Source organism: Scyliorhinus canicula, chromosome 9, assembly GCF_902713615.1.
Source record: "Scyliorhinus canicula chromosome 9, sScyCan1.1, whole genome shotgun sequence".
NCBI lineage: Eukaryota > Metazoa > Chordata > Chondrichthyes > Carcharhiniformes > Scyliorhinidae > Scyliorhinus > Scyliorhinus canicula.
The window spans coordinates 34,948,064-34,962,620 of NC_052154.1; positions in this window are offsets into that span (position 1 = coordinate 34,948,064).

Below are 14,557 nucleotides of genomic sequence, written 5' to 3' on the forward strand. Positions count from 1 at the left end.
GCCTTGCCTTTTTGAAAACATTTATTGTACCAATTTCTTTTTTTTCCAATCAAGGGGCAATTTAGCGTGGCCAATCTACCTACCCTGCACATCTTTGGGTTGCGGGGTTTAGACCCATGCAGACACGGGGAGAATGTGCAAATTCCTCACAGACAGTGACCCGGCACCTGGATCAAACCCAGATCCTTGGCTCTGTGAGGCAGCAGTGCTAACCACTGTGCCATTGTGCTGCCTCCTAGCCTTATCATTAACATTAATTCAATTCCAGGACTATTTTCAGCGCAGAATACCAAATAATAACTGAATGTGTCCTTAACACATAGATGGACAATGTCAGGTGACAGTTATTTAAATCTCTTGTTTCTAAGATTGTTTAATCTTTGTGTTATATGCTATTACACCATGGGATGGCGATGTTGCATCACACTCTCCCCATTTTTGCTGTTCCATTATGGAGATGACAATTCCCAATAGTATAAACCTCACACCTTAAAATGTAGATGTGTTGGCAACAAGCTAGCTGTAATTCTTACAGAAAACCTTTGATGCTTCTTAAATAGCATTAACCCGAGACCTTTTTCTTGGTTAGAATTCCCTGCAGATCCCCAAGGACCTAATCTAAACAATACGTTACCCTCAATCATGAAAAATACATTTTCATCGTCCAAAGATGTTAATCCTGACTTCTGTATTGAGAAGCTATTTTTCATATAATGCACAATCCTACAAGAGAAAATAATACCGACTTCAAATTAGACTGTTAGTTTAAAATATTTATTTTAAAGTTGTGACCTCAGATCAGACCTATGTTAAATAATTGTTTGATTTTTTTTTGTTGTAATCTCCAATGCCATGGTAGTTTATGGAGATGAACCTGGGTGCAATGGGAAATTGATGGATTATTTCTCAAGTTCAGAATTCCTCTGTCAAACACTCCATCTGAATACTTTTGCAAATCCAGTACACACTGCCTGTTACATGCCGCACACCCATCACACCCAATCTGCTATTATATTCTCAGCTACTGTGCTGCTCATAAATACTAGGTCTAGAATTAATTTTCTAGTTTACTTTTTCCTATTGAAAAATATATTAAACATATAATGAACTTGGAACTGACCTATCAATGTTGTGATCCTTATCCATATCAGCTTCCATGTGACAAATAGCCACAGTGGCATTTAAGTCTCCTCGAGCAATCCTTCTTAAATAGGCTTATGTTATTATTGGAGGTGATTTACTTGTACTTGTGTGGTTGCTGGCAGTGGACCAGTTATAAACTAATTCGATCAGTGAGCCCACTTGCTGATTTAAGTACACCCACCCTATTTGTATTGTGGTTATAAGGCAATCATGTCACTGCAATCAAGTAATTGCAATTGGGAACTGAAAATAATTGTTATCCACAATGTTTCTTTGTGCACAGACTGATGCTTACACAGTTGGACATTCTCAAAGTCTAGTGATGCCTTCGACATAGGGGAGACGTAAGCGGTCAAAGATCTGGTCAAATGGCGCACAATGTGGCGTGAAGATTTTTTTCTTAAAGAGAGCTTGTTATCTGAATGGTGAGGGATCACAGACCTCTGAGGTGCAGAGGGATCTGGATGGCCTAGCACATGGTTTGCAAAAAAGCTAGTATGCAGGTACAGCAAGTAATTAGGAAAGCTTATATAAGAAATAAAAACAGGAGTAGGTGACCCAGACTTCAAGCCTGCTCCACCACTTAATAAGATCATGTTGTCTATTGTGAGGGGAATGGATTACAAAAGTAGAGAGGTTATGCTCCAATTGTACAGGGCACTGGTGGGACCACATCTGGAATATTGTGTACAGTTTTGCTCTCCTTATTTGAGGAAGGATGTAAAAGTGTTGGAAACAGTTCAGAGATGGTTTACCAGACTCATAACTAGAATGGGTGGGTTGTCTTACGAGGAAAGGTTAGAGACGCTTGGCTTGTATCATTAGAGTTTAGAAGATTAAGAGGTGACTTGATCGATACCTCTAAGAATGGGTGGCATGGTAGCACAGTGGACAGCACTGCTGCCTCACAGCACCAGGGACCCAGGTTTGATTCCAGCCTTGGGTGACTGTGTGTGGACTTTGCACATTCTCTCCATGCCTACATGGGTTTCTTCCCACAATCCAAAGATGAGCCGATTAGGTGGCTTGGCCATGATAAATTGCCCCTTAGGATCTAGGAATGTACACGTTAGGTTACAGGGAGTGGATCTGAGTATAGTGCTCTTTTGGAGGGTCAGTGCAGACTTGATGGGCTAAATGGCTTAATTCTGCACTGTACGGATTATATGATTCTAACTGTTGAAGTGTTTTAACTGTGTTTTGCCTCTGGGTAAAGCTGTTGCTGAGATACACAGATATTTATTTTCGTCAATGCCACCATGGTGGTTATCGTTTTCCTCTCACATGATGTGCAACTGAAGAGATAAATGAGAAATAAACAGTGACAAATACATCATTTATTAAACATCAATGTTTTGAAATTAGGATGTTTATGTAATGTAATTTAATTTTTGAATGGAATATTAGGATCGTTGTGTTGATATTGGTTTGTTCTCCTGTGGTGTCCTCTGCTCTGTCTACTGGCCTGAGACAACAAGGTGGTCCTGCCTTTCAGGGTGAAGTTCATGAATTTCGCCAAAATGACAAAGATAAATATAGCCGAGGAGCTTTAACTTTGACCCAGCTTATTCCAGTCGTGTTTTTTATTTGGGTGTCTTCCACCTTGTGTTTGCTTGAGCTGACACACATCCTCCTCTAATGAGTGGATATTGAAGGGAATGATGATTTCAGAGCAAGCCTACGAGTAAATCCATTTCATTTACCATTGCACCATGAGGAACTCTCAGGTTCTCACTGTTAAAATCAGCTCACCTTCAGCAGGGTTTTGCTCCATCTTTTCTTCAACATGGAATACTGCACTATCACCTTTTTTTCCTGTTGATGCTGTTCAAGGTCAGATTCTGAGAGACTGACATCCTGCTTTTTACATTAATAAATCCAGTTCCTTTTGCTCTGCAGTGGACTTGTAAGACCCAGAGAAACTAGGTAACCAGTCTACCACCGAGACAAGGGAGCCATGTTTAGAAACTGAATATTTTTAAAAATAGCACCAACATAGAAAACCAACTCTCAAGGCCTCCTGTCTGTGACACCCACTGGCAAATTTGAATACACAATGATTTATGAGATTAATATTGATATCTATAAGTTTATCTATAAGTAAGTTTCAATGCATAGCTGGAAGATGCTTCAGAGAAAATAAAAGTCATCAAATATCCCCTCTGGCAAGCTGTGTAACTAGAGAGATTAATATTTTGTGAGAGTTTGACCAGCCCCTTCAATGGATGCTAAGAGCTGTCCTCTATTGTAATATAATAGATTCTTCAGTATTCCTCTAGGTCATGGAGGGTTGAGTAATGGACGTACAAAGACATATGCTGTATAAATTTCTTATTTGTTGTTCTAAAATGTTACTTTATTACATTTGCATTTCAGAGAAGGCATTACAAAATTGCCAGGACAGAATCTTAAGTAAAATGAAGGACCAGAGTTCATGATGAGGCATACTTTACTGAAGGAAATGGTTTGATGTACTGAATAATCTTTTACTCATTATATGTTTTTCATATTGAGCTATTGCTCATTTGTACGCACATCCTGCCATTTGTCATCAATATTATTGTTGGTATCAAAGCAATGTCATTGCACTAATTATATTTAGTGGAACCAACTCAGTTGATGAACAGAGTAGTTGGTGTGAACTTTAATCTGAATAGCAACATATGTGTTATAAATTACCAATAATGAGCCCTCTACTGGAGACAATGTGAATGCGTAAACAATACTAACAGTAAATGAAGCCTGCAATTTAGCTAACCTCAATATACAATACAATTCACTAATTTTATATATTTCAACATATTATTGAAAATCTGCTAATTAGTTTTACGACTACCACCCATCCAGTGGTAGAGAGTGTCATTAAGCACCGTCAAGAATCGAAAATAGACACGATTAATTTTGTTAAACATAAATCAATCTTTGGCAATAAACCTACCATTGATGCATTACATTAATGCAGAGTATTGATTACAATTATTAACATAATCTCAGTTGCCTGTTTTCTGATCTTGACTTGTCCAGATCACCCAAGCAGTGGCAATGATGGTTAGATTGCCACTGCGCTGGAAAAGTCCCGACACATGGCTGCCACCCATTTTCTCTGGCATCTTCCAATTTCTTTTTGCAAAAATATGGTTTATTCACAAAATATCTGTGAGAACATTACAGCCAAAATGACCATCACACAAGGTGCAAAAATATTTAGGTTCTCTACATACATCATATTGCACTCTAGAGGTGCTTCAATACAGTCAAAGAAACATTACAGACATTTAAAAATGTTTCATTTTACAAATGTTGCTTCAATACAATTGTGATACATGTAATATTCACTGTATACAGTCAATGTGAGTCCAAGGGGATCTACACAATTCCCAGTCCCTCAGTTCGCTGTGGATGAAAAGACTTAAGACAGTGATCTTCCCCCAATGTGCCTCTGTGGCGGCTTTGGTGCATCCCTCAGCACATAGTCCTGGGCTTTGGAATGTGCCAGTCTGCAACACTCGGTCAGGGACAACTCTTCGCACTGGAAGACCAACTCGTTTCGGGCAGACTAAAGAGCATCTTTAACCAAATTGATGATCCTCTAGCAACAGCTGATGCTTGTCTTGGTGTGCGTTCCTGAGAACAGCCTATAGAGATCAGAGTTCTGCATCACAGATCTGCTCGGGATGAACCTCGACTAAAAACCACCTCCTCTCTCTCCCGACCTTCTTCGCAAAGGCACATTTCACAAGAAAGTGGACAACAATTTCTTTCCCACCTCAGTCACCTTGAGGGCAACATGTGGATGAGGTGAGACTCCGAACATGGAGGAAGGATGTGACAGGGAGGGCCTTTCTCACTGGGACGACTGGAATATTTTATGAATATTGGATTTTAAATATTGGGCAATTTAAGGGTTAAAAACCTGGGTTATAGTGTGTTTGACTGCAGCGGTGAAGAACCCTGTTTTGCCGAGTGTGGGAGTTTTTAGGAGCCAGAAGGTGAAATTGACCAGAGGAATGTGTTTTTCAGTTTGGGCTAATGCACTGTCGTTTGACTGGGGAAGTCCCTAGAGAGCTAATTTGTTTGGGGAGATAATGTCACTGCTGGGTGAAGCCAGGGGGCGGGATTCTCTGAGCCCCACGTCGGGCCGGAGAATCGCCGCAACTGCGCCACGCCGCCCCGACGCCGGCATACGATTCTCCGAGGAGCGGAGAACCGCCGCCATTTGCGCCAGCGCGTTTGGTGCGGCTGCTGTCCGCGTCCGGGCCACTGATTCTCCGGCCTTGATGGGCCGAGTGGCCGCGTGGAAATGGCAGAGTCCCGCCGGCGCCGTCCACATCTGCTCACAGCCGGCGGGAACTCTGTGTGAATGGGTCGGGGGTGGCCTGTGAGTGGGGCAGGGGGGCCCTTCACCGGGGGGCCTCCGATGGGGTCTGGCCCCCGATCGGGGCCCACCGATCGGCGGGCCGGCCTCTCCAGCCCTGGCCCTATTTTGTTACGCGGCCGGCCACTGAACCCCCTCGCCATGTTGCGTGGGGCCGGCGCATTGAGGAAGTCCCTCGCGCTTGCACGGGTTGGCACGGCGGCCAGCTGGTGCCGGGAAGGGAGGCTGGAGCGGCGTGAACCGCTCCAGCACCGTGCTGGTCCCCTGTGGGGGCCAGAATCGGTAGTGCCTGCACCCGTTTCACACCATCGTGAAACACGACGGTGCGGACATTCTGCCTCCTTTTCGGAGAATCCCAGCCAGGAGATTCAGAGTTTTTTTTTGAGAAAGCTTTGGAGAAGAGTTGAAGTTAGATCTGGCAACCCTTATGCTGACCACAAGTAAAGGCAATTTTCTCTCTCAGTAGGATAGTTCAAAAAAAAGTAATAAGATTTAAAGCAATGCAGTCTTCTCTGAGGACAAGGAAGAAGCTGAAACATGCCAAGCAAACCAGCTTTTTGAAGACATCTAACCAGAGTCTGCAGGGGTTCTAACCAGAGCCAAGATCTATTCTGTAAAGCAAATATTACTCTATGCCATACTGATTTTAAGCTTGATTAAGAGCTGTATGTTTCCTTATTGTTTAATGGGGAATTCAGGTGGACTGTTTAAGGGGTAATTGTAAGTTATTCTTTTCTGGTGTGAAGTTTAAAAAATGTTTAATATTGCATTTATAATAAAATTTTGTTTTAAACGTAGCAAATCCCATTTCTTCATGAAATCACTCCTGGAGCAAATCATTCTTTCTGCACAGTCTTACAAAATAACTGAAATATTGGGATTTCTGTCCAGTAACCTAGCCACTGTTGGAGTCTGGATGTGATTGTAGTATCACCATCAGCCAAGCTAGGTCTTGGTGCTTATTTGAAAGTTCTGGTGATCAAGCATTCTATTAAATGTCCTTGACCGTCAGCTCAGGGAACCATCTGACATGATCCACCACCTCCTTTTCCTGAGGAGCCTCTAAGGATGCTACTTGCAGACCACTGCCTGATGGACTGCTGGTCAAAGGGGTTTCTCTGCATGAGGGATCGGTAGTACGCCACAGTCCAGCTACTTGGAATGTCCCATGGCAGTGTGGCCTCAGCAGCACTGGGGACAGGTAGAACCTCAGCACATAGGGACACTTGGTGCTTGTGTACCGAGGATCTACACACTACTTGATACAGCCACACATAAAGGTGACCATCAGGAACAAAGAACAAAGAAAAGTACAACACGGGAACAGGCCCTGCGGCCCTCCAAGCCTGCGCCGACCATGCTGCCCGTCTATACTAAAATCTTCTACACTTCCGGGGTCTGTATCCCTCTATTCCCATCCTATTCATGTATTTGTCAAGATGCCATTTAAACGTCACTATCGTCCCTGCTTCCATCACCTCCTCCGGTAGCGAGTTCCAGGCACCCACTACCCTATGTGTAAAAGAAAACTTGCCTCGTACATCTATTCTAAACCTTGCCCCTCACCTTTCTGATAATTGGGGGTGAGGTGGGGGAAGGACTTGTCAGGTGGTTAGGAAGGTAATGGGAGTATTATTTATGGAGTTAAGCAGGTGTTAAATCAGGCTTTAATTTGTCTAACATTTCCTGGGTAACTATCCAGGTACGTACAGTGGATCTTTCCGAAGCTTACATCTCTAACTTAGAGTCGGAGAGACATTTATGCAGAGTCCCAGGGAGCACAGAATTTCCATCAGTTGTTTAAATTTCCCAGGCAATTCCCATGCAGGTCTCTGCGTTAGTCATCTTCAGTCGCATGCCCTGTCTCCAACAATACGGAGACTGGGAGATTTGACCAAATATTTCTTGAGTAAATTCTGACCGTAGCACTCATTTCATGGACCTGTAAATTTTAATATGACATACATTTAGGATACAAATGCTGAACCAATTTCTCAAGTTGTTTTCCAAGTGTTGACACCACTTTTATTTCGCAATCTTATAATGGTACATTCAACGTTATGGAATTACTTTAAAGAAATTAACTCTGATATTAGGTAAAAACTCAAACCATACCATATCACCAAAGTTTAGAGGGCATGGTTAATAGTGAAGCGACTGGTTCCATTTTCATCAAGTTCAATAATCTGTTTACTTTGGTTAAAATTAACCTGAAGGATGCGTTTTACTCTAAATATAATGTTGTGCGAGGTGGTTTTTCCCTTCGTACCGACACTAAATGAGCTGTATAATGAGTCCAGCCTCATATTTCCCCAAGAAATGATGCTGCTGTGAAGCACTCTCGAGGAGCTAGTTTATCCAGTGAAGGAAATCACTTTAAAAATATTAGTTAAGTTTATTTAATAGTCTGTGGCGCCGACTCCCAAGGTTCTTGTTGCTCACCCAGAATAAACTACTGAAAGCATTGTAGGACAAAAATAAATTCAATGGACAAATGTAATCAGTGTTGTGTCACTCTTTGATTTTTTGGGGGGATTGAACATTTAATTATGACATTCCAAACTTCAGTTCCAGAGAAGCAAATTAGATTTGACGTATAGCTGACACTTAGATATGATTAACCCTGTAGGATGTTCACTAAAAGAGTACACATTAAATGACAACATGCATTTATATGGCACTTTTAATTTGTAAAAAAGTGTTATCAAAAATAATGTGAAACTGGGCAACATTAGGAGATACTAGATCAGATGACTAAAAGCTTGGACAAAGAGGTAAAAAAAGGAAAAGGAAGCAGAGAAATGGACAAGTTTAGGTCCTTGGCACCAATGGGCGAGCGATTAAATTTGAGGATGTCCAAAATGTCAGAATTGGAGGATTACAGAGACCTTTAGAGCTTGGAGACCTGGAGGCAGTTATAGAGGAACTGAGGGGTTGGGCTGTTGACAGATTGGAAAACGAGGATAAAATTGTTTTTTATAATCAAGGCACTGTTTAATGGGAGCTAATGTAGGTCAGGGAGCTGGACTTGATGGGTGATTGAGACTTGGTGCAATTTAGGTTATAGGCAGCAGAGATTTAAATGAAATTCAGTAAATGGAGGCTGGAAGATCGAGGAGGCTAATCAGGACAGGATTGGAATAGTCATATTTGTAAGTAACAATGGAAGGGATGTGGGTTTCCGTAGCTGATAAGCTTAGATATGGGCCGAATGGGCAATGTTGCAGAGGTGGAAGTGGAGCAGAAATGGAGCTGGAAGCTCATCTTGGGTCAAATAGAAGACGAATGTTTGATCAATTGCCAGGGAGAGAGATGAAGTTTAAGGAGGGGTCTGAGACAATGGCTCTGGTCTTTGCAATATTTAGTTGGAGGAAGTTCCCGCACCCCCAATACTGAATGCCAAACAAGCAGTTTCACAAATGAGACAATAGAGGAGTTGGGAGAGGAGATGGGGGTCATCAGTGTATGTGTGGAGCCCACCATGCTTCTGAATGATGGCCTGAGTAGCAGAAAGTAGATGAGGTGTAGGAGGGGGCATGTGGAGATTCTTGGGAGATTCCAGAGGTCATGGTGTGGGATCAGAAAGATAAGCCATTGCTGAGAAAGATAAACCATTGCTGGTGATTCTTTCCTATCCTGTCATAGCAAAAGAATGTAACCAGGTGAGGGCAGTCTCACTCAGCTGGACAATGGCAGAAACATGGTGGGAGGAGGATGTTGTGGCCAACTCGGTGAAAGGATGCAGACAAGTTGAGAAGGATGAGGAAGAACAGTTTAGTGCAGTCATTGTTGTAACCTTGAAGGGCTATTTCCGTGTTACGGCAGGTGTAAAAACCTGCTTGGAAAGGCACTCAAACATGTGGCTATGGTGAAGTTGTAGACCAATTAGGGAGCAAAAACAGCACATTCAAGGACTTTGGAGAGAAAAGGGAGGTTGGAGATGGGGTGGTTTACAAGAACGGAGTGGTTAAAGACGTGTTTCTTAAGGAAGGTCTAATGACGTAGATTTGAAGGGAGGGAGACAGTACTCAGGGTAATGAACTGTTAATGTCAGCCAACACAAAGTAAGTTGCGTGGTCGCAGTTTGGTGGGAATCGGGTCAGGGAAGCAGGACGTGGTGCTCATGAATGACATGTTTGAGTGCTTCAAACAGGTTTTTACACCTGCCGTAACACGGAAATAGCCCTTCAAGGTCACAACAATGACTGTGCTAAACTATTCTTCCTCATCCTTCTCAACTTGTCTGCGTCCTTTGACCGAGTTGGCCACAACATCCTCCTCCCAACACGTTTCTGCAATTCTCCAGCTGAGTGAGGCTGCCCTCACCTGGTTACATTCTTTTGCTATGAATGACTCAGGAATGACTGCAGAGGAGGAATAAAGGAAAATAGGAGAGTAACTGGAAAAATAAACAACTTTGGGCGAGAATGGAAGGTAGAGGATGCAATCTTAGGGGGGGCGTTTGGCTCTGTGGGCCAGTGGGTGGGAGTGTAGTGGCAGAGACAGGTGAACAGATGGTCCCAATCTCAGTGGGAAAGTGCATGCGGTTTCGGTAATTTGTATTGGAGAGGAGGGTGGAAGAGGTGGGGGGAGGGTTTTTGAAGACTGTTATGGAGAAGAGAAGTGGGGAGGGGACTTGCAGTTTTTCTTTGCATTCCAGGATGGCCCTCAAATAGGGTGTAGTTCTGGCAGAGAGAGAGCTGAACCTAACAATGCTTTGTTCTATGGTGCTGACAATGGATGGTCAAGATAGTCTGATGCTATGTGACAGCTCTAAAACTAACATGTTATGATGGTATTTCACAAAAACGAAAGTTGGATTGTGCACCCCACATACCAAATTTAATACATCAGATACACAATGAGAGCCTGGTCCTCAGAATCTTTGAAAAACTAAAAACGAAACGCAAGAAACAAAAGCACATTTTAAAAACTTGATGTTTGGCATGTATTTATCATTAATATGATTTTAAATGTGAAGAAGATTTAGAATTATTTCTAAAGGTCTCTTAAATGTTATGTAAATGCTGTGCTTGGTCCCAAGTGGAAATATTCTAAGTTGTACAAAGCTTTTAGCTCAACATTGCAAGTGTGGAGCAAGTGATTTTGACACTGCACATGGAATTGCAAAGCTGTGTTCTGGTGATCCTGAATATAAATAAGGTTTCTACATATTTCTTGGTCTCGAGAGTCAATGTACTCCAGGCAAGCTGTCAAAAGGTGAGACATGTTTTACTCCATCACAGGAAAGTGTTACTGTAATGCACAAATCACTTCATAAGCGTGCAGACGTTAACATCCATTTTTGTTCTTGTTAGTCCACTCAGTTTTTCGACATTCAGACATTGTGGTGACATTGGTCGCAATTTTGTGTGCAAGGCCTCTGTGTTGGGGTGTCAGGATGTGGGTAAGGCAAGAGTGGGGAGCTACATTCGCTCAGATTTTCTTTTGAGTGATGAATGTGCCTATTCTTTAAAATTATCCTTTGACACATTGATTGATGGTCGTATTTTCTTTAAGGGAACGGGGATTGATACTGCAAACTCTCAAATGCTTTAGCCACATGCCTAAGAAATATCCTGGTGAGCTGAGGGCTCTTTCCTCTTATTCTAAATTATTTATGGCCTTCTAAGCGCCGAGTCAACCCCCTCACCAAAACGTCCCGCTTTTCTCCTCCCTTAAACTCTGGACCAAATGTTTCCTGATCCCCAGTGACTTAAATCTAACCTTAAACCCATTCTTCTGAAATAAAAACATTTACTATTCCAGGACCATTCACAAGGGCAAAGGAAATCCTAGATTTGTGATTAATCATCCATCTGCCCTGTCCCTTACACACTCAACGCAAAAGCGTGAATTTTCACTACAATGGAGAGCTTCGCTGCCATGGCGAAAACAAGGAAGTGCCCAAAAATCGTCCTGCTCCTAAACACAGCACTCCCCATTTTGCAGGGGCAGGATTGGCGTTGGTTTATGTTTTGCACGTGCATGGATCCTGGAGGTAGCTGGCCATTTAAATCATCAGCTATCTCCATTCAAGTAGGATTTTGGTAGCCCAGGAGTGTTAAATCCAAAGTGTATAGAGTAGACCTGATATGGGCATGTTTGAACTTTGTGCATTTGTTTGAGAGCCAGATTACCCCTTCGGAGAGGTAAAGTGACCCTTTGGATATGGTTCTAGAACACCTTTGGAAGAGGTCAGGTGCCCTTTGGAAGTAAGGTGCCCTTTGTTAAAGGAGGCACGAATGTGGTTAAAAAGTGCATAAACCCATTAACTCATTAACCCCTCAAGCTCATTGCAGCGATCAACAGACCTGTCAAAATCAACAGTCAAAAACTATCAAAGACAGCTATCAAGAGGACTGCCAGATGTACCTGTCAAAGGGTGCCATCAAGTTGTCAAGCACCTAAAAGTCCTTACCTTTAAAAATCTTTTGAAAAAAATTATTTTGTATTTTACTCTATTGACATAAGCCTAAGGGCTTCTGTTACTGGTTTACTGCTGCATAATTCATTTCACAGCCTTCTATCATCACAGTGGAGTGCTTTCCATTTCACAATTTGATTAATAGCTGAAAGTGTTTATCAAAGAAATTACAGTGCAGAAGGCCATTCGGCCCATCGATTCTGCACTGGCCCTTGAGCACCCTACCCCTACTTAAGCCCACACCTCCACCCCATCCCCATCCCCGTAACCCAACCCAACCTTTTCGGATACAAGGGGCAATTTAGCATGGCCAATCCATCTAACCTGCACATCTATGGACACAGGGAGAATGTGCAGACTCCGCACAGACAGTGACCCAAGCCGGGAATCGAACCTGGGACCTTGGAGCTGTGAAGCAACAGTGCTAACTACTGTGCTACCATGCCGCCCATAGACTCTTTAAAGTGAGACAATGAATTCTAATGCTTGCTGTTAGAAATGATTGTACTTGAATTAAATGTTTGTAAAAGGCTTTTATGCAGTTGAAAGAATGTAAATGTAATAAATGGGTTTTTAACGAATGAGAGTGTTGTTTCAATATAGTGTCTGTAATACTCAGGATGTTTTATTTCATCTCATCTCTGCACAGGTCCAAAGGTCTGCCCATGAAGTGACATGGGTTGGCATGGATGGGGATATGTGGCGAGGAAGGGGTGTGAGGGCTGAGGACCAGAGAGGCAATGGAGAAGAATGCCATGGTCAACTGCATCACAAACAAGGAGGTTTTTGTCACTCTCGTATTATATTGTGTACTTAATTAGCTAGGGTGGTTTCAGGGCTGTGAGAGAGCAGGAAGTTGGACTGGATTGAGTCAACAGAGAAATCCAGAAGGGTTTTATTTTGTTTTATTCTTTTGAACAGATTTTTAGATGCAGTGCTGGAGGCAGGCTTTCTGCCCGACATCCTTCTCACTACTTCCAGGAAGAGAGGATGGGGAGGAGGGGAAAGGGTAGAGGGATTGGATGGGAAGGAATTATAGAAGAATAGGGAAATCAAACATTAAAACAGATTTTAAAGCTGTATTTTAATGCAAGATGGATTTGTAACAAACTTAATGAGCTAATAACAAAAGGTTATGTCTTGTGGGGATTGCTGAAACGTGGTTACAGGGAGACCAGGCGTAGAAATTGAATATCCAAGGGTACGCAGTATTTCGGAAAGTTAAGATGAAAGGAAAAGGAGGTGGCATAACCCTGCTGGTGAGGCAAGGGATCAGTGCCGTAATGTGAAATGACATAAGCACTGGAGATCAAGATGTCAAATCAGTCTGGGTAGAAATAAGAAATAACAAAGGAAGGCGTCCTTGGAAGGAGTAATCTATAGGTTCCCAAACAGTAGTTCTATAGTGGGCACAGTCTAAACCAGAAAATACTGGGGGCTTGCAAGAAAGGTGCAGCAATAATAATGGGTGATTTTAATGTGCACATAGACTGGAGGAATCATATTGGCCTGGAGGCAGAGTTCATTGAATGCATTAGAGATTGTTTCCTGGAACACCATGTTGGGGAACCAGCCAGGGAGGAGGCTACTCTCGATTTGGTATTTTGCAATGAAGAGGGATTAATTAATGACCTCATTGTTAAGGATCCACTAGGGAGTAAGACCATAGTATGGCAGAATTCAAGATTCGGTTTGGGGGCAAGAAAGTGGAGTCCCACGCTTGTGTTCTGGAATTAAACAAAGGAAATTACGTAGGCTTGAGGACAGATTTGGCCCCTATAGACTGGACAGAAAGGCTAAAAGGAAGGCAGCTGATGAGCAGTGGCAGTTGTTTAAGGAGATACTGAGGGCATGATGCTCCGCTCCGCAGGCCGGGTGGGAGAATCGCGGGAGGGCCGCTCTGGCACCCCCCGCGATTCTCCCATCCCCCAAAATGGCATGTCGCGTTTTGCAACACGCCGCTCGGAGAATCGCGGGTCGCCATTTTTCAAGCCGCCATGTCTTGCGGGCAGCGGAGAGGAAGACGGTAACCGCGCATGCGCGGGTTGGAGCCGGCCAGCGTCAAGGCCCGGCGGTCAAGTTCCCCGCAACGCCGCTCCTAGCCCCCCGGGGGGGAGAATAGGGGGCGAGGAGCGGCCTCCGACGCCGTCGTGAAACACTCCAGGTTTCACGCCGCCGTCGGCCATTGCGAAGAATCGTGCCCTCAGTTCCTCACAACTAAAATACATCTCAGCGAGGAAGAAAGCTGGGAAGGGGGGTAAAATCATCCATGGCTAAACAAGGAGGGCAAGGACATTATTAAGACAAAAACTAAATTATATCATATTACAAAGGCCAGTGGCAGGCTAGAAGATTAGGAAACTTTCAAACATAAACAAAGGGATGCTAAAAAAGAAAAAGAGCCAAGGTAAATTATGAAAAAAAAATAACACAATATCAAAAAGGATAGCAAAAGCTTCTACGGGTACATAAAAGGGAAGAGGATCGCTCAGGTGAATGTTGGCCTCTTGCAAGATTAAACTGGTGAGTTAATAGTGGCAAACAGAGAAATGGCAGAGATGCTAAATCAATACTTTGCCTCAGTTTTCACTGCAGGACACTAGTACCATTCC